Source organism: Ovis aries, chromosome 4, assembly GCF_016772045.2.
Source record: "Ovis aries strain OAR_USU_Benz2616 breed Rambouillet chromosome 4, ARS-UI_Ramb_v3.0, whole genome shotgun sequence".
NCBI lineage: Eukaryota > Metazoa > Chordata > Mammalia > Artiodactyla > Bovidae > Ovis > Ovis aries.
In genome coordinates, this window is record NC_056057.1 from 101372129 (window position 1) to 101397188 (window position 25060).

Sequence of the window (25060 nt, forward strand, 5' to 3'; positions counted from 1 at the left end):
CATTAAAACTTGTATTACTTTTTAGTTTTTAACCACGTCCCTTTTGTTTCTGTCTTTGTTCCAATTTGTTCTCTTTAAAATTATTTTTTAATTTTATATTGGAGTCTAGTTGATTAACAATGTTGTGTTAGTTTCAGGCATACAGCGAAGTGATTCAGATATAGATATATGTTTATCTACTCTTTTTCAAATTGTTTTTCCATTTATGGTGTTACAGAATATTGAGCAGAGTTCCCTGTGCTATATTCTCTCCTATTGGCTTCCAGCATTTAAAAAAAATTCTCAGAAGCTATCTCTGTAAATTTTTTTGAGGAGAAGTTACTGTAAAGGAATATAAAAAATATGTTCTGTGCTGTATAACAATATGAATGTACTTAATGCCACTGAATTGTACACTTAAAAATGATTATAATGATACATTTTATATTATGTATATTTTACCACAGTAAAAATATATTCTGTTTTCTATAGAAAATAATTTTCAATGTGTATTCTCCTGTGAATTCAGAGTAATATTTTCTTTTCCTTACAATAAAATATTTTATTAGCCCATATGCTTTGTTGATTTGCTTGTTTTTCTGTTACCTCCAATATTGGCAGGATTTATCCAGGTTTAGTTTTCTCAAAAGTCAGGGTCCATGCAGAAGTCCCAGTATCTTTAGAGTAAAAAGTTCCCTTCTCTGATCTAGACTTAGAATGGTTTATGTGTTCAGAATTCCCAATACCATGTCTAATTTTTGGTAGAAATTGACTGGGATCTTCTATTCTTTTAGCTATTTTATCAAATTAAAATTTTTATGGAACATAAGAGATAGTATTTAATTCTTTTGTATGTATGCAATTATTTATATAGTCATCCTTTAGTATCCACAGGTTCTATAACCACAGATTCAACCACCTGCAAACCAAAAATATTTTTTAAAAATCTAGAAAATTCCAAAAAATTAAATTTGAATTTGCCGTGTCCCAGCAATTTTTTATATAGCATTTACATTGTATTTAGTATTCTTTCCATAACATTTGCATTGTATTAGGTAGTATAAGTAATCTGTGCATGCATGCTAAGTCACTTCAATTATGTCCAACTCTGCAACTTTCTGGACTGTATCCTTCCAGGCTTCTCTGTCCATGGGATTCTCCAGGCAAGAATACTAGAGTGGGTTGCCATTTCCTCCTCCAGGGGATCTTCCCAACCCAGGGAACTTGCATCTCTAAAGTCTCCTGCACCTGGCAAGCCACATAAGTAATCTGGAGATAATTTAAAATGTACAGAGTGGAGGCTCAGTGGTAAAGAATGTGTCTGCCAATGCAGGAGACCTGGGTTCATTCCCTGAATTGGGAAGATCTCCTGGAGGAGAAAATGGCAACCCACTCCAGTATTCTTGCCTGGATCTCATGGACAGAGGAGCCTGGCAGGCTACAGTTCATGGGGTGGCAAAGAGTCGGACACAGCTGAGCGACTGAGCACACACACATGTGAGCCGGTTGTATGCAAATACCACACCACTGATGCAAAGGACTTGAGCATTTGCTGATTCTGGCAGCCACGGCAGGTCCTGGAATCAATGCCACGTGGATACCAAGAGATGACTGTATGGGAGAGATTACACCCTTTTCATGAAATGCTCCTAGAAATTCTAACTCTACATTAAGAAAAAATTATTTTTTAATTGAAGGATAATTGCTTTTCAGAATTGTGTTGGTTTCTGCCAAACTTTTGTCTAACTCTACTTTTGTTTACAGAGCATTTCTGAAAATATATACACATCCAGAATGAAATAAGCTACAGCCAGACACTTCCCATGTACTGGCAACTGAGGTCTGTCCTTTCTCTCCCTCCTGCTGCAGCAAGAACCCCAGTAAAGCCTTGTCTGAATTTCTTGTCTGGTCTCTTTCAATTTCTTTTGATTAAGGAGGCCGAGAACCCTGGTTGGTAACAATAGGATCATTGTTAACAATCATTGGTAACAATAGGATTATTTTACAGTTTGTTAATACGCATGTTGAAAATCTCTGGTACCTCTTCTTCCCCTTTTCTTCCTGAGTAGTTTAGTTTTAAAACTATCAGGGCAAGACAGGCATCTATGCTGGGGTGGGCAGGTCCTAGTCATGGTGGCCCAGAATGAGATGACAGAGCCTAAGTAAGGCTAGTATCCACACTGTGTACAGCTTGGGGTTCTGTGGCAGCTTGAGTAGGGTCAGGGGTGTTCCCTGCAGCAGCGTGAGAAAGCCATCTGCACAGGGGCTGTCTGGCCTGGCTTGCCTGTGTCAGAGCCAAGCCCAGGAAGGAGTCTGTCCCTATGTGGGGGAGAGTGTCAGTCTGGCTGGTGGCAAAGCTGAGTAGGGTGACGAGGGTGTCCATGTAGGAGTTGAGATTAGTTATATATGTCTGTGCTATGTTGTGCTTAGTCGCTCAGCTGTGTCCGACACTTTGCAACTCCCATGGACTGTAGCCCACCAGGCACCTCTGTCCGTGGGGATTCTCCAGGCAAGAATACTGACATGGGTTGCCATGCCCTCCTCCAGGGGATCTTACCAACCCAGGGATCTTACTAACCCAGGGATCAAACCTAGGTCTCCCACATTGCAGATGGATTAAAGACTGTCTGAGCCACCAGGGAAGGCCAGTTATATATGGGATGTTGCTCAAATAAATAAATATATTAAGGATAATTGGGAGCCAGATACTCCACTATCAGAGAGAGGGAGAGAATCACTAAGTTCAGTTCAGTTCAGTCTTTTTGTGACCCCATGGACTTAAGCATGCCAGGCTTCTCTGTCCATCACCAATCCTGAAGCTTGCTCAAACTCATGTCCATTGAGTCGGTGATGCCATCCAACCATCTCATCCTCTGTCGTCCCCATCACCTCCCACCTTTAATCTTTCCCAGCATCAGGGGCTTTTCAAATGAGTCAGTTCTTTGCATCAGGTGGCCAAAGGATTGGAGTTTCAGCTTCAGCATCAGTCCTTCCAGTGAATATTCAGGACTGATTTCCTTTAGGATTCACTGGTTGTATCTCTTTGCAGTCCAAGGCACTCTCAAGAGTCTTCTCCAACACCAGAGTTCAAAAGTATCAATCCTTCGGCGCTCAGGTTTCTTTATAGTTCAACTCCTACATCCATATATGACTACTGGAAAAACCATAGCCTTGACTAGATGGACCTTTGTTGGCAAAGTAATGTCTCTGCTTTTTAATATGCTGTCCAGGTTGGTCATAGCTTTTCCTTCAAGAAGCAAGCGTCTTTTAATTTCATGGCTGCAGTCATCATCTACAGTGATTTTGGAGCCCCAAAATATAAAGTATCTCACTGTTTCCATTGTTTCCCCATCTATTTTCCCATCATGAAGTGATGGGACCAAATACCATGATCTTAGTTTTCTGAATATTGAGTCTCAAGCCAAACTTTTTCACCCTCCTCTTTCACTTTCATCAAGGGGCTCTTAAGTTCTTCTTGGCTTTCTACCATAAGGATGGTGTCATCTGTCTATCTGAGGTTATTGATATTTCTCCTGGCAGTCTTGATTCCAGCTTGCGCTTCATCCAGCCTGGCATTTTGCATGATGTACTCTGCATATAAGTTACATAAGCAGGGTGACAGTATACAACTTTGACGTACTCCTTTCCCTATCTGGAACCAGTTTATTGTTCCATGTCCAGTTCTAGCTGTTGCTTCTTGACCTGAATACAGATTTCTCAGGAGGCATGTGAGGTGGTCTTGTGTTTCCATTTCTTGAAGAATTTTCCACAGTTTGTTGTGATCCACACAGTCAAAGGCTTTGGCATAGTCAGTAAAGCAGATGTTTTTCTGGAACTCTCTTGCTTTTTTTGATGATCCAGTGGGTGTTGGCAATTTGGTCTCTGCTTCCTCTGCCTTTTCTAAATCCAACTTGAACATCTGGAAGTTCACAGTTCACATACTGTTGAATTATTAAGTAGAAAGAGATAAAATTGTAAAGAATCCTGTAGTGGTTGGATTGGAGTTAAAGGCATCTGTGTGGAGTCGAGGTTCTCAGTACAGGTGGATATAGGAACAAACGCAGATTTAAATGTACACATGTATTACATGCACGCATGTATTTCTAAGCTCACTCCACTGGGATGGCCTGGGAGCCCAAGAGGGGACGCCTGGATCACATTGAGCATCCTGTCACATCAGACAGTGATAGTAATAGTTTACAACACAACATGTGTAAACCATTAGAGGTTACCAAGTGAACACATTGAAATTTTGATGAGCAATGGAAAATTTCCATAATTTTAAAACCCCCACAAAATACACCTGATGTATAAGACAAAAAAAGGGGGTTATTTTCTGATGAAGTGGCCCAGTAGACACAAGCCCAATCAAGTGAATGTTATCAGTCCTGAGACAAATCAAATCATGTGCCATCTGAGAAAATACAATAGTAATAACAGCCTCCTTTCCATAATGCTTCTGCCAAAGATGCACAAACATCAGACACCTCTGGTTGAAGGAGATTTTACAGAAGTAACGAGTCTCTATTAATAAAGCTAACAAGGTCATGAAAGTCAAGGCCAGAAGGAGGAACTGTTCCCACATTAAGAGAGAATAGGGAGATACAACAAGGGCATGGTGAATTGTATCCTTCTACTGTGAAGGACATTATTAGGACAAATGGCAAAATTTGAACAGGGTCTGGGTAAACTTCAAGAGATCGTGAAGGACAGGGAAGCCTGGAGTACTGCAGTCCATGGGGTCACATAGAGTTGAACACGATTTAGCAACTGAACAATGGGATTAGGATGTCAATTTCTTGATTTTGGTGGTTATATAACTTTCCAGGATAACATTAACTATTATTTTGTTTTTTGTATATGCATAAATCACAATAGTTTTATATAACATATAAATATATTGTATTTATAATATGGAAAATATTTATATATTATATATATAAATTCTATAAAATATATAAATAAAATAAAATATATTTATATATTTAATAGCGGGAAACACATATGAAAGTATTTGGGGATTGGTGGATGATAGCATGGCAATCCACTCCAGTATTCTTGCCTGGAGAATCCCATGGACTGAGAAGCCTGGAGGGCTACTGTCCATAGGGTGGCAAAAGTTGGACACGACTGAAGTGACTGAGCATGCAAACACATGTGCAGGCATCATGTTAGCAACTTATCTTAAATGTTTCTGGAAAAAAATCATACTGTATTTTCAACTTCTCTGTAAGTTTAAGATAGTTTAAAAAAAAGAATGTTCTCAAAAAAATTTTTTTTTCTGGCCACATTGTGGACTATATGTCCCAAGAAAACTGTTCTAGGACTGGGTACTTAAAATGCTGAATTTGAAACCAAAGAAACAACTTCTTGAAAGTGTGAAGTAAAAGAGAAAAACATTCAGTGAACAGAAATGCAGGAAGAATGAGTCCCCAGCAGTGAGTGAGCCCAGGATACTTCCAGTTTTTCCCAGATCACACAGGGCCTGGAGCCTGAGCTGTATTCCATCAGGGGCAGGAAAGAAAACAAAGATCGCTCAGTGCCCAAGAAAGGAGACAGGTCTAGTGAGAAACTTGAATTTGTTACGGGTGAAAGACAAGTTCCCAGTAGAAGGAGACTTACCTGTCTCGTCTGTCTTGGTGAATGAGTGTCAGTAGTTTAAAAAATGTTCTGAGAACGTTCAATCATAAGTATGCTGTCCATGAAGTTGGGGCTGGAATTCACAGCACCTTGTGATCTGAACCATACCCCAGCACCCTCCAGTTATGCACTGAATTTAGAGTGACCCTGGTTAAGTATTACGTAGTTAGCCAGGTTTTCTAAGGGCTTCCCTGGTGGCTCAGATGGTAAAGAATCTGCCCGCAATGCAGGAGACCTGGGTTTGATCCCTGAGTCAGGAAGATCCCCTGGAGGAGGGCATGGCAGCCCACTCCAGTATTCTTGCCTGGAGAATCCCGTGGACAGAGGAGCCTAGCGGGCTCCAGCCCGCAGGGTCGAAAAGAGTTGAACACGACTGAGAGACTAACACACACACCACATTTTCTAAAATGCAATACATTGATATGGATATCGACTTCAGCTAATAATACTGTATCAGTGCTAGTTCATTAGTTGTAACAGAAATGTACCACACTAATGTGTTAATAAGGGAACGTGGGTGTGGATACACTGAAACTCTCCGTGCTATCTTCACAGTAATTGTGTAAATGTAAAACTGCACTAAATTTTTTTAAAGTTACTTTAAAAAAAGAAACAAAAAATAAAATACAGGTCCTGGAGGGAGGATTTCAAGTGCCAAGGCTTTATTTGGGAAGTGCCAACCCAGGGCAGCTGGAATGAGGGAGAGGGAACCCTGACAGAGGAGGTGGGGGGCGGTGGCGTGAGGTCCTCCTGCCCTCGCCATCCTCAGTGATGAAGGCTGCGGAGCAGGTGCTCAGAAATGAGGCTGTGCAGAAACACTGCCTCAGAGCAGTGAGTGGGGCGAGGGGAGGAGGGGAGGAGCAAGATTTACCCACGTGGTGCCTCCTCTCCGCTGCTTCCTACTGGCCGACGTTCTCTGGGAAGGCCACTCCATGCACTTCCCGGTTGAGTCTCCTGCCCATTCAGCAGGGTTCAGGATGCAGGTCTATGCTCTTACCCGGGATATTTCATTTGGGCCCAGAAGTGGAGGGGGAAGCAGACACTTCCTGTGTGACTGATGGTCCTGGTCAGGTGACAGTGAGGAAGGGGAGGTCCAGGCACATACTGGACAAGTTCCCATCAACTCTTGCCTTCAAGACTTGAGTCTGGTGGCTAAGCCCTCTCTGAACTTTGAGAACAGGAAACATCTGGTTTTGATTTGTCTTGCCATCTCTGCTGAACCCCACACTCTTATTTCTGGCTGCCCAGTAAATGTTTTCTTTACATGTTTTGTGGAAACTGCAGATGAAACGTGAAAATCGTTTTCTCTTATTTTCAAACCCTTTTTCTTCCTGGCTTCCCTGCTGGTCTCTGACCTGGCTTGAAGCCTCAACTTTCAATCCTCTACCATTATCCCTTCAATTATTTGTTGGTCTTCAATGGTTGCGGTTATTTTCCATTCCCAGGGCTGTTGTTCTGGCACCTCAACTCTGAACTGCTCTAATCGACTCTTAATTGGTCTCCTTGGCTCTACTTTCTCCCTCTCTGCTCCATCCTACTATTGTTGCCAGACTGGTGTTCCTAAAAATATCCCTTTAATCATGTCACATGGCTGCACCCGAACCTTCGCCGATTCCCCAGTGACTGGAGTGAAGCCCATTGCTCCATTCCTGTGTTCACTGCCGTTCATTCTAGGACCCCATCTACCTTTCCAATCTTCTGTATATTCACAAACTCCTCAGACCCCATCTTCAGGTAAGCTCAGTGCTACTACTTATAAGCATAGGAAGTGGAAAGAAGACGTCATGGTAAATTTTATTTGATTACCACTTTGAACTGTTCTCATTTAGTGGTCAACTTTTTATTATTATTATTGTTTTTAGTGGTCAATGTTTTTTGCTTTTGTTTCACATTGCTCTGCACACAGTCAGTATGGTTATCTTAACAGCCGTGGATCCCTATCTATGGTGCATGCTGAAGCCATCTGGGGCCTTTAAAGAATACCCATGCCTGGATCCCACTCCCAGAGACTCTGAATTAGCTGGTCTGGGCATCCGGAGTTTCAAAGGTGTCAGGTGACCCTCATGTGCTACCTAGACTGAGAACCTCTGGCTTCCTGGGAAGGCTGCTCTGCGCCAGACTTTGCTGGTGTTGTAGGATAAACCACAGCAAATAACAACAACAGTAAAACAACTTGATGGCATACTTGTTGGCCACTGTGCACCGCAATTTAGGGAGCGACCAGGTACTGGGCTAACCTGGCTTTGATATGGGCTTGAGAATCTTACCAATAACTGCCTTCATTAACACACAATGTGAATAAAAAAAAATATCTAGGCTTCTAGAAGCATTCTTTGAGGGGGTGGATTTATACTCTAATTTGGATGCTGCGTTTTTCCATCTCCATAGGAGATCGCTAACAAAAACACAAACAGGCTCTCACATTACCGTCATGGGCAAATGAATCATTTTCTAATTGCAGTTTATCAACAGAATAGCTACAAGTGTGTCAGAAAAGCCAGGAAAAAAGCTACAGGCAGACAAAAGGTTCTGATCTTTTATGTTTATTTTTAGATAAACGAGAAGCCTATTTTGTGTTTGAAACCAACTTGGTGCCTGAAATATTTTAGGCACTCACATACTTGTTTACGTGTTAGATTATGCCAGACTATAATATTCCCTAAATAATATGTTTAAAATGAAAGAACAATCCAGGGAAAAATACAACACCCTGTGTGATGAACTTCAACTTAACAAGGGACATATATATGCATGTCTAAAACCTATCAGGCTTACATGAAATTTACATGAAAGCACTAGAAGTTTCATTCTGATTTGTAGATTGGAAGATCAGAATTCCTCCAATAACCTTTTGGTAAAATAGCAAGAGATGTCATTGGGAAGGTATTTTAGAACTTTCATTTGGAAATACAAAAGCATTGTTCTTCACTGAGCTATGGAGTAGTCTGAAGTTATTGGATCTCAAGTGGTGATTTTGATAGTTCTATGCAATTTGGGAATTTTTGGATCTCAATTTTTCAATCTGTGAAGTAAGGTTATAAGAATAAGGGATGGTATTGTAAGTCATATATTCATTGGAAGGACTGATGCTGAAGCTAAAACTCCAGTATTTTGGCCACCTGATGAGAAGAACTGACTCATTGGAAAAGACCCTGATCCTGGGAAAGATCTAAGGCAGGAGGAGAAGGGGATGTCAGAGGATGAGATGGTTGGATGGCATCACTGACTTGATGGACATGAGTTTGAGCAAGCTTTGGGAGTTGGTGATGGACAGGGAAGCCTGGTGTGCTGCAGTCCATGGGGTCACAAAGCGTTGGACATGACTGAGCGACTGAACTGAACTGGTTGTAAGTCACATTGTTGTCTGTGTACATGTTATTCTTACTGTCTTACATGTTAGGTGTTTGTATAAACGTACTGCTATATTCCCTAAATGGTTGGAGGTCTCACTGTAGTTGTGCCAATAGACTACGGATGAGGTTGATCTCTAAGTGAGAAGGTCCTTTTAGGTGGCAGATTGGGATGTGGCTCTTTGATGGTGTAGAGAGGACTGGCACCAGGCCAGAGTTTTTTTTTTTTTTTTTTTAAATATAGTTTAGCTCTTACTGAGACATTGAACTTTGTTAACAGAAAATTGAGAATGATTTTGTCTTCTAGGGCTGAAACTACAGCAAAGATACAAAACTGAGGACCAAACAGCAAAGTATTCCATATTCTGAAGGTCGTTATCAAAGGGTCACCATCGTTGGGACCCTTCAGGTTTGTTCACAATCCCCTGTCCCACCCCTGTCTGGATGCAGGATGCAGGGTGTCCCTAGGGCCCAGGTAAGAGGTTCCCCCTTCCCCATGGGAGGTTCTTTCTCCAAGAAGCCAAAGGAAGGGCTCTCAAGGGGCGTCAGTCACAGGAGCGGGAGGCATCTGTATTTTCGCCTTGATGGATCAGTGCTGAGCTCCAGAAGCTGCAGGCTCATTCTGTACTGAGCTGGGAGTGGTGCAGAGCAGGTGGGAAAGTTTTTGGTGAGTCTGACACACGCCTCCTTAAGGCGTAGGGCAGAGGGACCTGGACGCTGCTAACCTGGAGACTCCTGAACAGAAGGCTTGTTGGAACAGTGATACCAGCAGAGTGAGCAGTGACCCTGGAGTGAGGAGGAGGGGGTGCTGGAAGAGACCAGGATGGGGCCAGGCTCACCCTAGTCCCTCTGAGGGCACAGAAGGACCACTCGGGGAGGGGCAGGAGCACAGGGCTGCCCAGTTGCTGCTGGGCCCAGCAAGGGGCCACAACCCAGAAAGGGCTGGGTGCATGTGCTGCAGATGGAATACATTAGAGACAGGGGGGCTTCTTTTCTGCGGGGGTCCTCAGGGGTTAGGGAGGTGCAAGGTGAAATTAGCATTGCCCCAAGAGGACTATGTGTCCATGTAGAAACCCAGAGGCCAGGACACTGGCCCTCTTGAACATGATCACTGTCTTCACTTTTTTCCTCTATCCTGCCCCAAGGGGCTAGAGGAGCCAGGTCTTGAAAAGAGAAGAGGAGAGAAGCTATTTCAGAGTTAAATCATGTTCATTCTTTATGCCAAGAAACCAGGACCTGTGGATCTAGCAATCTGGAAGAAGGGGAGAGGAACAATTTTCAATCAGCTAAGGTGTTAGAATTCTTAATATAAGTAATATTAATAACTAAAAGTGATTGCTAAGTTATGGACTGTGCCAAGAAGTCATTGCTAGGAAGGGTTATTAGGAAAAGCACAAATGAAATAAACATTTGAATAAAAAACATAATTTCATGTTAATAACCATTGAGTTGAAATTCCTTCATAAACAGCCTACATTTGAAGAGTTTGAGATTTCCAGGGACCAGGAGAAATGGAGATCAGGAATTTCCTACATCTATTTTTCAACAAAAGCAGCTGGAGTGAGATTTGAAGGCATGTAAGGAGAAATATCAATAACCTCAGATATGCAGATAACACCACCCTTATGGCAGAAAGTGAAGAGGAACTAAAAAGCATCTGGATGAAGGTGAAAGAGGAGAGTGAAAAAGTTGGCTTAAAGCTCAATATTCAGAAAACTAAGATCATGGCATCTGGTCCCATCACTTCATGGGAAGTAGATGGGGAAACAGTGGAAACAGTGGCTGACTTTATTTTTCTGGGCTCCAAAATCAGTGCAGATGGTGATTGCAGCCATGAAATTAAAAGACGCTTACTCCTTGGAAGGAAAGTTATGACCAACCTAGATAGCATATTCAAAAGCAGAGACATTACTTTCTCAACAAAGGTCCATCTAGTCAAGGCTATAGTTTTTCCAGTGGTCATGTATGGATGTGAGAGTTGGATTATAAAGAAAGCTGAGTGCCAAAGAATTGATGCTTTTGGACTGTACTGTTGGAGAAGACTCTTGAGAGTCCCTTGGACTGCAAGGAGATCCAACCAGTCCATCCTAAAGATCAGTCCTGGGTGTTCATTGGAAGGACTGATGTTGAAGCTGAAACTCCAATACTTTGGCCACCTGATATGGAGAGCCGAGTCATTTGAAAAGACTCTGATGCTGGGAAAGATTGAGGGCAGGAGGAGAAGGGGATGACAGAGGATGAGATGGCCGGATGGCATCATCGACTCGATGGACATGGGTTTGGGTAGACTCTGGGAGTTGGTGATGGACAGGGAGGCCTAGCGTGCTGCGGTTCATGGGGTCGCAAAGTGTCGGACACAGCTAAGTGACTGAACTGAACTGAACTGAAGGAGACCATAGCCTTTTCCTGGATCCCTATGCTTTGGAATGCCCAGGGCAGGGACATAAGTGGTAGGGGAGGAGGAGCCAGTCTGGGGAAGAGCCCCCTTTATGAAGGAGAGCCTAAGCAGGAAGGCAGGCTAAGCAGGAGTCCCACACTGACCCTCCAAAGGAGGAAGGGGGGGGTGTCCTGTTTAACAGTGGTTGCTTTTGTTTTTTGTCTTTTGGACCTTTACGGGGCTTCCCTGATAGCTCAATTGGTAAAGAATACGCCTGCAATGCAGGAGACGCTGGTTTGACTCCTGGGTCGGAAAGATCTGCTGGAGGAGGGATAGGCTACCCACTTGAGTATTCTTGGGCTTCCCTGGTGGCTCAGCTGGTAAAGAATCCCCCTGCAATGTGGGAGACCTGGGTTCATTCTCTGGATTGGGAAGATGCCCTGGAGAAGGGAAAGGCTATCCACTCCAGTATTCTGGCTTGGAGAATTCAGTCCATGGGATTGCAAAGAGTTGGACATGACTGAGAAACTTTCTTTTCTTTTTTTTTCTATTTTCTTAAATAATTTTTTATTTTATTTTTTTACTTTACAATACTGTATTGGTTTTGCCATACATTGACATGAATCCACCACAGGTGTACATGAGTTCCCAACCCTGAACCCCCCTCCCACCACCCTCCCCATATAATCTCTCTGAGTCATCCCAGTGCACCAGCCCCAAGCATCCTGTATCCTGTATCGAACCTAGACTAGCGAGAAACTTTCATTTCCACTTTGGAGGTTTAACTTACTGTTGGTGAGGATTAAGGGCAGAGGGCAGAGGGCAGAGGGCAGAGGGCAGAAGGCAAGGTTTCTTTTCCACACCACTAGCTGGTTAGAATTATAAAATTGTTCAACATCGGAGCTGGAAGGTATTAAGGAAGGATATTCAATACCCTTTTTTAATATAATCCTTGTTTTGCTAGTACCTAGTATAGAGTAGCAGGCCCCTGCGTTTCCCCCTCGTTATACAGGTATTTGGGGAGTCCCTGTACACTGAAAAACAAGTGTCTGGTAAAGTTCTGGTTAGTTGCCACATGATTCTTGCTACTCTGCTCCAGCCCCATTGCTTAGAGGCTTCTTGAGGGGCCTTGAAAGTCCACTGAATACCACTCCCCACTCTCCCACCAGGCACCTTCACCCCGGCTGTTAGGGCATCACTTCTGCTGTCTCCAAGCACACACGGTCTTTACCCATACTAATAGCCCTTTGAAGAGCCAAGGTTGTTTTTCTTTTTTTTTTTTTTAAACTGGATCAAGGTTGTTGTGGTTGGCTGCCTCGTTTTCTTTGGATGTACTCTCTCCCCAGAAGTACTTAGTCCTTCTTTCCCCAATTTTTGGCAAGTCCCCTATTAATTTACCCCCACATATCTGAACTTCACGGGTGAACATAGTTTGGGCTTAAGCTGAGCACCCTTCTTCAAACCATGAAGAAATGGAAAGGAAGAGACATGAAAGTTGCTTACCCTGGAGCATCATGATGTCTGTGATTAGAATGAAACCGTCCCGCAAGCGTGATTATTACCTACGCTTAGAGGGGCTAGGAGCAGAGAGGAGTGAGAAGGAGGAAGGAGACCCACGTCAGCTTTTTGGAGCCACAGGAGATGGTGTGTGGACTGACAGCTGAGCAAGGAACTCTCCAAGATGAAATCTTGTCCATGTGAGGCTATAGACCATTCTGCCTGATATTAGGTGACAGCCGAGATTGAACATGACTAGTTTGCTTTTACGTTAATATCAAAATCTCTAATTATTTTTATTTTATGACTACTATTTTTTTTCTAAATACGAACACGTTCCTTGGAAAATAATGAAAATTATTTTTCACATTGAATGAATCTGGAGATTAATGATCTCACATTCCTTTCATATTAAATTCAGTCATGGCTTTGTATTTTATTAAAGCAATCTTATTTATGACCCAGGTCTGCATGCCTAATGGTATCTGGAGCTGCAAAGAATGATCATGTTTTATATTTTGCACGAAGCATTGAATACCGTTTGCAACTCTGAACACTTAATTTTGATTGGACAGATTTACTGTTTCAGAGAATAGTTTCCTGGAACACTTGTGGGGTGATCATGATGTTTGCTATAAGTGAATAGAGAAACTGTTCTTGAATACATTAGTGATGAAATCCTTCTCTTTCAGTGCACTTCCTTTTTAAGGCTAAAGGACCTATTCCGTGAGGAGTGGGTGTTACATGGTTAACACAGTGGAGGATTCTGGATCAAACTTAGAGGAACTATTGTTCTCTTATTTGATTAATATCCCTCTAGAATTGCTCCAGATTATATTTCTCTTCAACCCAGAGGTGAGACATAATCAGTGTTTCTGATCATTGCGTTTTCTACAGTGGTAAGGACAGCAAGAACAAATACTAAAGAATTCTTAGCCCTTGGTGAAGTGGGAGAAGGAAGTCGGTGCTTGCTAGTGCTTCACTCCCCCATAAGAATAGGCCTGGGAAGGGTGCTCATTGAGCCCCTTGACCAAACTATAGCTGAAATACACAGCATGGCTTATTTTAGGCTCAGTTTTAATAATAAAGAGATGGGTGGGATATGCAAATTAGGAAATAAAAAAACTAAGAGCTTGGGCAGTGACGTTGGTCAGAATAGAATTTGATTCCCGGATCTCCCAGCAACTAGTCCGTGACATTCTGCATGTTTCCTGGCTTCTCTGAGCCTCAGTTTCTTCATTGGTAAATTATCATTTGTGTGATACAATTGTTGGGATTCCCTGGTGGCTCAGATGGTAAAGAATCTGCCCGCAATGTGGGAGGCCTGAGTTTGACTCCTGGGTTGGGAAGATCCCCTGAAGAAGGAAATGGTAACCCATTCCAGTATTCTTGCCTGGAGAATCCGATGGACAGAGGAGCCTGGTGGGCTACAGTTCACAGGATTGCAAAGTGTCAGACACAATTGAGTGGCTACACTTTCTTTCTTTCTGATAGGATTGCTAGGAGAGTTAAATGAAGTGGTGTGTGAGAAGACCAGTGAATGACATGTATCAGGTGAGAAATGAACATTGCTAGCTGAATTACTAAGCATCTGTTCTCTTGGTGACAGTGTCTAATTTTCCCTTTAGAGAACCATCTTTTTCCTGTTGTCAGAGGACATGCTGCTTGTGGGGCTGATTCTACTACCAGCCTCAAGAGTATAACGCATAACTCAAAACTGGTCAGGTAGCATCAGTGTACCCTTGGCTGTGTGACTCCTTCAGGGATCAATATAAATCAGTGCAATCGAAAGACAACCCAATGTGGGAGCTACTGGGGAGAGATACTTTCCCTTTGAACTCGAACATAGAGAATGATGCTGTTGGCAGGCACCTCGCCCCCACAGAGCCTCAGAATTAAGCCAATATTGTAGTAGAGAGTGGGCTTCGCTGGTGGTTCAGGGGTAATGAATCCGTCTGACAAGCAGGAGACCTGGGTTCAATCCCTGGGTCAGGAAGATCTCCTGGAGAAGGAAATGGCAAGCCACTCCAGTATTTTTGCCTGGAAAATCCCATGGATGGAGGAACCTGGGAGGCTACAGTCCATGGGGTCACAAAGAGATGGACATGACTGAGAAGCTTCACTTACACTTTTCAGTGTTCTTGCCTGGGAAATCCCATGGACAGAAGAGCCTGGCAGGTTACAGTTCATGGAGTCGCAAAGAGTTGGACACCACTTGGCGACAGAACAACAACAACATGGTAGAGAGCAAACCCAAGAGCTATAATTGAAACATAGTTTGAATCACTGATCCCCAAATGCTTCAGCTAAATTAATATATACTTTTTTATTTAAGCTATTTACTTGCAATCAAACGAGTCGTTGTTGGTACAAGGAACATAATATATTTTAGCCATTCTCCACCTCCCCATCCCCCATTTCAGGAGCCAGAACCTTGCAGAGGAAGGATAAAAGCATCAAGGTTCTTCCAGAATGCCTAACAGCAGATAGAAAATGCAAGGAAGTGCTTTCCAGGCTCTGAAATTTCATATATGTAAACAACTTTGAAAATATATCCTATTAAAAAATAAAATTCATAAAACCCCAACAACCACCATGTACTCTCACTATTTCCTCATAAAAGAAAGGGCATTTTTTTAATATTCTAAAATAAGAAGCACAGAATATAATAAAGGATAGTATTTTAGACTGGATAAATCTAGCTTTAAGAGAAATACACTGTGCTATTCTTATTTCTTTCTTTCACCACAGAGCAGTGAAAATGTCAGTGGTTTTTTTTAAGTTCCAGGTCTGAAATAAGACTTCCTAGAAGTAAATCCTGCCTCCACCATTCACTAGCTCTTCCTTAATTATTCTGAGTTTCAGTTTTCTCATCTGTAAAGTAGAAATAATACTGATGATCTCTGTCTCACAAGTTTTTGGAAAAGATATAGCACCCAAGAAGATCAAACCAGTCAATTCTAAAGGAAATCAACCTTGAATATTCATTGGAAGGACAGATACTGAAGCTCCAATACTTTGGCCACCTGATGGGAAGAGCCAACTCACTGGAAAAGACCCTGATGCGGGGAAAGATTGAGGGCAAGAAGAGAAGGGGGTGACAGAGAATAAGGTGGTTGCATGGCCTCATCGACTCAATGGACATGAGTTTGAGCAAACTCTGGGAGACAGTGAGGGACAGGGAAGCCTGGCATTCTGCAGTTGCAGAAAGTCAGACAGGACTGAGCGACTGAACGACAATAACACCCAAAGCACAAGCAACGACAACAGAAATAAACAAGTGGGACTGCATCAAAGTAACAAGCTTCTGGTAAGGATGAAATGAACAAGCATATGTAAAGCTTTTAGAACAGTGCCTGGCACATAGTGAGTATTCAATAAACATTATTATCATTAATAATAAACGCTCAGTGTTTGGGACAGGTAGCAGAATCTAATTTCAGCCTTGACGCTAAAATTCTCTAGCGTCGGGCAGATCAGTTCAGCTGTCTGGAAACCATGCACTTTCTCGGATTCATTTCACGGATTCTTCTCACGGGAGGTGGGGGGCGGGGAAGTGAGCCCCCATGATTGATCACTGAACGCTCACGTGGGACCAGGTTGGCTCTCCAGAAGGGAGATGAATCGTTAATCCTGCCCCTCGATGTCCCGGTCAGATGGCTGCTTTTCTCTCCGGATGGACAGGGAGACGTGGGAGAGAAAATGCCTGATAGGGGAGTGAGTGGAGGGATTCAGGGTAGGAAGTTTCCAAAGAAGAAGTTGGGAAAATCCCAATGATGCCAGACGGGATAGGCAACAAAATCAATGGATGACAGGTCATTACTTTCAACCACTCTACTGCCCTCTACTGCCAAAGCTTAGTACTGGTGAAAAAAATCTTGAGTGTCCTGCTTGTCTGAGAGGGCAATCCCCTCCTTGAAGGAAAGCTGAGTGTCCTCTTCCGGGTGACAAGTGGACAATGCATAAAGCATTTTAACTATTAATTTTATTAAAATTTTTTTTTACTTTTAAAATTTTTATTGGAATATAGCTGCTTTACAATGTTTTGTTATTTTCTGCTGTACAGCAAAGTGAATTTGGCTTCCTAGGTGACACAGTGGTAAAGAATCCACCTGCCAATGCAGGAGGTGTGGTCCCATCTCTAGGTCAGGGAGATCCCCTGGAGAAGGAAATGGCAGCGCACTCCAGTACTCTTGCCTGGGAAACCCCATAGACAGAGGAGCCTGATGGGCTACAGTCCATGGGGTCTCAAAGAGTCAGACACGACTGAGCGACTGAGCACAGCACACGTGCATACATGCATCTGCTCCTTTTAGATTTCTCTTCCATTTATGTGACCATTAACTTTAGAAGAAAAAAATGCTTCAGGCAACTTATATGGAGTTTAAAGACTCCATTAGCTGATGGACTTTAGGGAACACCTCAGGGTGAGAAAACGTCCTTGGCAGAAGCAGAGTTGGAGTCGAGGTGGAGCCAGGAGAAGGGTTGGGTGTGTGATCTTGGTCTTGATCCCAGGAGCAGCTTTCTTTCACTGCAATGGCTATGAAACGTGTGGTTGGAACACCGGGAGAGGACTACACGTCCTCGTATCTCTTGGGTTTGTTGCCCCAAGTGTCATGTCAGCAGCTGCCAGAGCAGTTCAGCGTGCTCTCTGCCTTGTGGCTTGTCTCTTAACTGTCTCATGTCACTTAAGGTTCAGGGAAGGGGAGATGGATAAGGGACAAAAAAGATGGGAGAGGAAAAGAAGAGAGAAAATTTAAAAAGGGAAGGGGACAAAGTCAAAGAGGGCGACTGGGTCTGTTTTTATTCTTTTTCAACTTAGAAAGGAAACTTTCCACAGTCTTAAGAATTTTTTTTTTTCATGTACCCTGGCCCTCTATTGTAACACTTGTCCAGCACTGCTAAGTAATAGGACTATCTTATATCAATGAAGATAATGCATGTTTCACAAGGATACAATGAAATAACCTCAGCCTGTATCCTCTTTTTTTTTTTTTTAAAGAATTTTCTCAAGTTTATTTCTCAGGAGGCTCTTAACGTTATTTTCTTCCTTTGAATTTATCATTTTCATCCTTATTTCCTAAAGAAGTCCAGTTAGTGCTTAAAAATTCCATTGAGAGAGGAAGACAGTTAAATCATACAGATGTGTGTCATATTATTCTTTAAACTGTGTGTAAACATTGTATATATTTCTTTATGCATGATCTATTCCACAATAAAAAATGTCAAAACAAAGAGAGAGAAAGAAGGAAAAATCTTTAAGGATGGAAAGGAAAACAAAATCCATATCCTAAGGATAACTTATTCTCTTTTGGGTCAGGTGTGTGTTTCAGGTTTACTGTCAGATGAGGGGGGGGAACAGACAGGAAGCAGGAAAGCATTTCAAAAACAGCAGGTTCTGGGAATTGTCCCGCTGAAGCATGCTCTAAGATTTCGTTTAGGTAAAGATCATTTTTGCAGTATATGAAACTAATGAACTTCCATCAGACCCTGGTGAGGAGCAATTTGGAGTATATTACTCCTTGGAAGAAAAGTTATGACCCACCTAGATAGCATATTCGGAAGCAGAGATATTACTTTGCCGACTAAGGTCTGTCTAGTCAAGGCTATGGTTTTTCCAGTGGTCATGTATGGATGTGAGAGTTGGACTGTGAAGAAGGCTGAGCGCCGAAGAATTGATGTGTTTGAACTGTGGTGTTGGAGAAGACTCTTGAGGGTCCCTTGGACTGCAAGGAGATCCAACCAGTCCATTCTGAAGGAGATCAGCCCTGGGATTTCTTTGGAAGGAATGATGCGAAAGCTGAAACTCCAGTACTTTGGCCACCTCATGGGAAGAGTTGACTCAGTGGAAAAGACTCTGATGCTGGGAGGGATTGGGGGCAGGAGGAGAAGGGGACGACTGAGGATGAGATGGCTGGATGGCATCACGGACTCAATGGATGTGAGTCTGAGTGAACTCTGGGAGTTGGTGATGGACAGGGAGGGCTGGCATGCTGCGATTCATGGGGTTGCAAACAGTCGGACACGACTGAGCGACTGAACTGAACTGAAAGGGTAAAGTGGCTCCTGGGCTAAGATGGATGTAACATCTTGCTGATGATGGCTTTCTGTTTATGGGTCAACTGCACATTCGCACACATGCACTGCTCTTTGCTCCAAATTGCTTTATGATTCTCTTTAAGTTGTCTACTCGTTGTGTTGCTTACATAAGGAATAAATAGCTGCTTTCTCAAGAAACCTGCTCCATGGGTATATCTTAATGAAAAGGTATTGAACTGGAAATTTTAAGCCCATGCTTTTAAAGCCCAATGGATAATGATCCAACAGAGACAGCAAACTGGAAGTAAAGTGGAAAGGAGAGGAGGGTGCAGGGGTGGGGTGCTGAAGAAATGGACAGTAAGTCTATCTTCTGCTTTAGCCCTGGACTTAAACCTGAACAGTGATGTGTTTTAGGCTGAATGTTTGTGTCCCTCCCAAGTTCATTCATTGAAATCCTAATCCACACAGTGATGGTATTAAAAGGTGGGGTTTTGAGGAGATGCATAAAGTCACCAGAGTGGAGCCCTCATGAGTGGGATTAGTGCCCTTATCAAAACACCCCAGGAACTCCCTTACCCCCTCATTCATGTGAGAACACAGAGAGCAAATGGCCATTTGTGAACCAGGAACGGGGCTCTTACCAGACACCAAATCTGTAATGCCTTGGTCTTGGGCTCCCCAGCCTCCAGAACTGGGAGAAATCAATGTTTGTTGTTTAACCCACTCTGTCTATGGTATTTTTGTATAGAAGTTCAAGCGAACCGAAACAGAATGGAAGAGTCCTCTCTGACACAGGTTTATCTTGGTGGCACTTCTTCCAGTGTCCCTGAGGCTCCCCATGTTCCGATTTTCCTCTGCCCTGCTTCAGCTCTTGTGTTTATCACCCACCTGGGGTTCTATAACCATCCCCTGCTACTCCCATTCCTCTCTCTCTCCCTCTCCCTGTTTCTCTCTAGTCCTATATGTTAAGCTTCTCCAGAACTAGCAGTCATAACAGGACCTATTCTGTAACCAGATTCAAGTTTGGCAGCACAAAGTACCTTATCTGTTTATTAGCTTTGGTTTTCATGTCGCAAATTAACGAAATCCAACCCACGTTTTTGAGAGCTCAGGATACACAGGAATGGGGAATGACAAGACAACACGAAAGACATGGCACGTGGTTGTGCTTTTGGGCCAGTCCTGTTAATATTGCCAAGTCCTCTAAATAGAGGGACTTCTGGGTATACTTCAGTTTGTTGGATAAATTGAATCCACTTTTAATAAAATCCACTTTTACTAATTGTTACTTAGTAAAATATATAGAGAGAAAATAAAAGAGTGATTGAATACTTCAATTGCTTTTTTGCTCATAGAAAACTGGCCATAGAAAATAAGTCTTGGCCTTTCCAAGTGGTCCAGCAGCTAAGAGTCTGAACTCCCAATGCAGGGGGCCCAGGTTCGATCCCTGGTCAGGGAACTAGATCCCACATGCCACAGCTAAAGATCCCACATGCCACAACTAAAGATCCCACATGCTCAACTAAGACCCAGCACAGCCAAATAAGTAAATAGTACATCTCAACGAGTTAAGGGCAGGAAGGGTGGAAATCAGGAGTGACTGTCAGCTTGTGAGGTGCTTTTAAGCAGTGTGGCTGCTTAAAAACCCAGATTCTTACCTGAAAGTTTCCCAAGTACTAATGGGAAACAAGAAGGGAGGAAAAAACAATGGCTTACCATATATGGTTTTAATTGTTAACAAGGAAATAAAAAATGGATTTTGTATCAAAAACTTAACTGTGGCTAATTCAAGCCTTTACTTCTTTTTCTTTGTTCTAGAAAATGGGATTATTCACAACATTAATCTCATCCCAATAAACATGGAACTGTGTTATACAAAATCCAAATGGTTGAATCTCATATTATTACACAGTTATTTGATTGAACTTCAGTTATCTAAAAATGAAAAAGGATTCAATTTGCACAATCTCTTTAATTTTTTATGTTTTGCCTTTTATGTGATTACTTTATTCATCATGCTGAAGTTGTTTAGATGAAAACAATTCAATCACTTGAAGCAACGTCAAAATTCTGAAAAATCCCCAATAGCAAGACAGTAAATTGAACTTTTAAAGTTTTGATTTAGATATTGAGTGAGTGTAAGTCACTTAGTTGTGTCCGACTCTTTGAGACTCCACGGGCTGTAGCCCGCCAGGTTCCTCTGTCCATGGAATTTCCCAGGCAAGAATACTGGACTGGCTTGACATTCCATTCTCCAGAGGATCTTCCCCATCCAGGGATCAAACCTGGGTCTCCTACATTGCAGGCAGATTTTTTTTTTATCATCTGAGCCACCAGGGAAGCTGGAAGATATTGGAAAGTTGCTCATTGTAATGGCAGGTATCTGGGTTTGAAATCTGGCTCCTCCACTTACTATATTTTACCCCAACAGTTTTCTAATCTCTCTGTTCCTTATTTTACTGATCTTATATAGGGCCATTAATAGCATTTAGTTAACAGGGTTGTTGTGAGGATTAAATGAATTCCTCAAATAAAGCATTTAGATGAGTACCTGGCACTGAGTATCATCCATAAGTGTGCTATAATTCTCATCACCATCATTATATCCTGTCAGGTTGATTGACTCAGCATTTTTTTGACAGTGAAGAGTGAATTTCCCTTATCTATCTCTCAGAGAAGTTCAACCAAAATTGTCTGTGATGAGAAAACTGCAGCCCATGGTTACAGTCATGGTACAAATGTTCAACGCATGCTGGTCCTCATTTAATGTGTTCTCCTTACTTACTATTTCACAACCATTTAATTCACAGATGACTCAGATGACTGCAAGAACATTAGTCCTTCTGTCTCCTTATTTGTTCGGGATTGAAGCAAGCAGTAGTTGCTTTTAAGAAAAGAAATTGGCAAATGGGTTTATTTTAGATGCATTCTGTTCTTTCTGGCTTTGCTGGGCAAAACAATAAACTCCCTGGTGGGTGGGACAGAAGGAAGTCTCATTCTGACTCTCATCCAGTGCCTCTCCTTGGCCAGACTCCAGAGCTAGGGATGTTTACATTCATTCTAGAAGAAATGGCTTTGGGATTGGCTTCAGAAAAGGCCAAAATAATTGGATTAATTTAATAAGGATTAAAGACTGTTCATAGTCTTCAAGTATACACATAATGAATATGTAGAGAAGGCTGTAACCATTTAAGTTATCTACTGAAAACAGAAAAAAAGTATTTGTTGGCTTGTCAGGAGTAAAATTTTATGTAGGTATTGTAAGGTAAGCAAATTCTACCAAAGGATTTTCTTGGGCTGATGAATTCTCCCTTTGGTGGATGTAGCCCATGTTTTAGCCCATGTTTCTTATTCCTACTCATTATTGTAGCACCTCTGTCTAGAAAGCCTTCCCTGCCCACTACTGTTACTGCTAACACCCATCCCCTGGCTTATCTCACATTTGCTGATTAATAAGCTACTACACAAAGAGTTGGACCTGATTTAGTGACTAAACAACAACAACAAGCTACTATGCATTGCCTGTGATTTTTTTTCCTCTCCCAAACTGGCCCTGTGGGTGGAAACTGTTGATGGGGCTTTCACTGTCTTTAAAACTGCCTTTAGTGAATATCTCCTGCCTTCAGTGCCCCCGTCTGAGCTGTCACTGATTTCAGGTGACTCCACCAGGGGTGCCTGAAAGGCCACCAGTGGCCAAGGGGAAGGAATATTTCCTGGGGTCTCAGTGAACCAGAGCCATGCTAGGTTCTGAACAGAAGTGGATCTTGCCTCCTTTTCTCTTATGTTTTTCACATGACTTCCAAAGAAGAGCTACTTTGCCCAATGTTTTATAAAAATATTGGTGAACAGCCCTTTTATTTACTTTGGCTTTTAGCCCTACCTGGCTCCTGGGATGCTGAGCACAAATCAATGAGAAATAATCTAGAAGGCAAATCTGAGCCATAGACACCATGCTGAAGTCAGCAACTCCTTTCCAAAGCCTGAGAATCTATTATTGGACCACATCTCTGTTTCTGACATCTTGGCAAGAGCTTTTCTCTGGCTTCTGATGGGCTGCCCCTCAGCATCAAGATATGTCCAGGAGAAGGTACTGTCTGTCCTGCCCCAAGGACTTTGGTGGAACCCAGTTGAGCTTCTTGCCCATCAGGATGGCTGTGAATTGGGAAAAGATCAAGACTTTAAAATATCATGAAATTCTGGTAGATAAAGAAATTTAAATTGCAACATCAATGGATTACCAATGTTAGGCTCTAGTATACACATTTCATTGTAAAAAGGAAATGTACTAAATTATAATTGATTCTCTCTGGGGTTGTGAAATCATGGTGGATTTTTCTTTTTTATGTTGTATTTTTGCTTTTGTTTACAATTATTGTGCATACTTTTAATCATCAGAAAAATATTAACTTTCTTTTTCAAGAGAATAAATATACCAATTTAAGGCTAGCTGGCAAATGATAGAGGTGGAATCGATAGATAATGATACAGTGTAACCAAGAACACACCCCGGATTCCTGAATACTTTCATATTAGTTCCTTGATGTGCTCTGTCACACTGGAAAAACCAAGGCAGCTTAGCAGGCCCAATACAAACAGTTATGTTTAATCACATTGGATGAATTTAGATTGGGTTTGATATTTTCAAGGCCTCAAAATATCTAGCCAAAAGTTGAAAAGTGGTCAGTTATCCAGCACTGACATTTAATGTATATAGCACACCTAGATAGGTGATTTCAGCTTTAGCTTTCTTTACAGGTGCTTTGACATTGCAGAGGCAGCATAATAATGAGAAGAACTTACAGGAGATAATCTAGCATAGGAACACATTTGCATCCTCTTTCCCCCCTTATTAATTTGGGCTAAGAGGCTGTTAGGAGGGTGATGTTTAGGAAAGAAATAGGAACAGTCTGTTTCTCATAGAAACCTGCTGAAGAAATAAATTCTTAATTTAGGCCAAAGATGTTCAACTAAAATAGAGTTCCCTTGCTTAGTGTTGAGTGTTTATTGCTTCTAAGTCCTTAAAGAAATACTGTATTCAAATAAACCTATGAAAATTTTGTCCCACTGGTCTTTTAGAAACAAGGACGGGTGTTAGTAGGAGATAACTTAAGAACATCCAAAAATGAAAATGTTACATTGTCTCAAAAGTAAATTCTTTTTCCAGGCAAGGTCCCTCCTGCAGGCTGGTTATTCTTCCTAGTTCTGGTCACTTACTTGTTATGAAAACTTCAAGGACTCCTGTTGAATTATTCACATTTTTTTAAGGACAAATAATTTCTTTGTTTAAAAATGTTATGCTAGAATATAATAGATGTAGAAAATACACAGAAAACCCAAATATTGTAGCAAAATGTTGACTGCAAGTGTTTCCTATGTCTTACGAACTGTGTCAGAATTCATCTCAGAAGTACCCTTTTTTTTTTGAAAACAGTTATTTTTAATAATAGATTATGTGAAGGCAAAGCCTAAACATGACCTGAAAGGAAGGAATAAGGATAAAGAGAATCATAATAAAGCAAAGGGTAGTTGTCTTGGTTTGAGGGGTTCTCAAACTGTTAACTAACTGATTTTTCAGGCTTCTCTGGGGTTGAAAACTCCAATACTTTGGCCACCTGATGTGAAGAGCTGACTCACTGGAAAAGACCCTGATGCTGAGAAAGACTGCAGGCAAAAGGAGAAGTGGATAGCTGTGAAGGCAAAGTGAAGGCAAAAGAAGATGAGATGGTTAGATAGCATCACTGACTCAAAGAACATGAATCTGAGTACTCTGGGAGATAGCAGAGGACAGAGGAGTCTGGCCTGCTGCAGTCCATGGGGTCGCAAAGAGTTGGACATGACTTAGCGACTGAACAACAACTGGCTGTAGATGTGAAGCGGGACAGGCTGAGGCCTGGGGATGGGCTTTGAGGCTCAGGACCCCAAATAGCCCCCTGTGGACTCCAAAAGTGAAAGTGAAAGTTACTCAGTCATGTCCAAGTCTTTGCGACCCCATGAACTTTACAGTCCATGGGATTCTCCAGGGCAGAATACTGGAGTGGGTAGCGGTTCCCTTCTCCAGGGGATCTTCCCAACCCAGAGATGGGACCCAGGTCCCTCGAAGAGCAGTGATATTGCTTTTGAGTTTTGTTTTCCTGATATTGCTTTTGAATTTTAATATTCCCCTTAGGATATTCTAGGA

At 42.1% G+C, this 25060-nt stretch overlaps 1 long non-coding RNA gene across 1 annotated transcript in view; it reads left to right on the plus strand.

The window, feature by feature from the left end:
* The first annotated feature begins 7264 nt into the window (after positions 1 to 7264).
* LOC121819433 (uncharacterized) overlaps positions 7265 to 25060 on the plus strand; it is a 299472-nt gene continuing 281676 nt past the window's right edge. The window contains exon 1 of the long non-coding RNA XR_006059695.2: positions 7265 to 7353. This is a non-coding gene — a long non-coding RNA (uncharacterized LOC121819433). The remainder of the gene's footprint in view (positions 7354 to 25060) is intronic.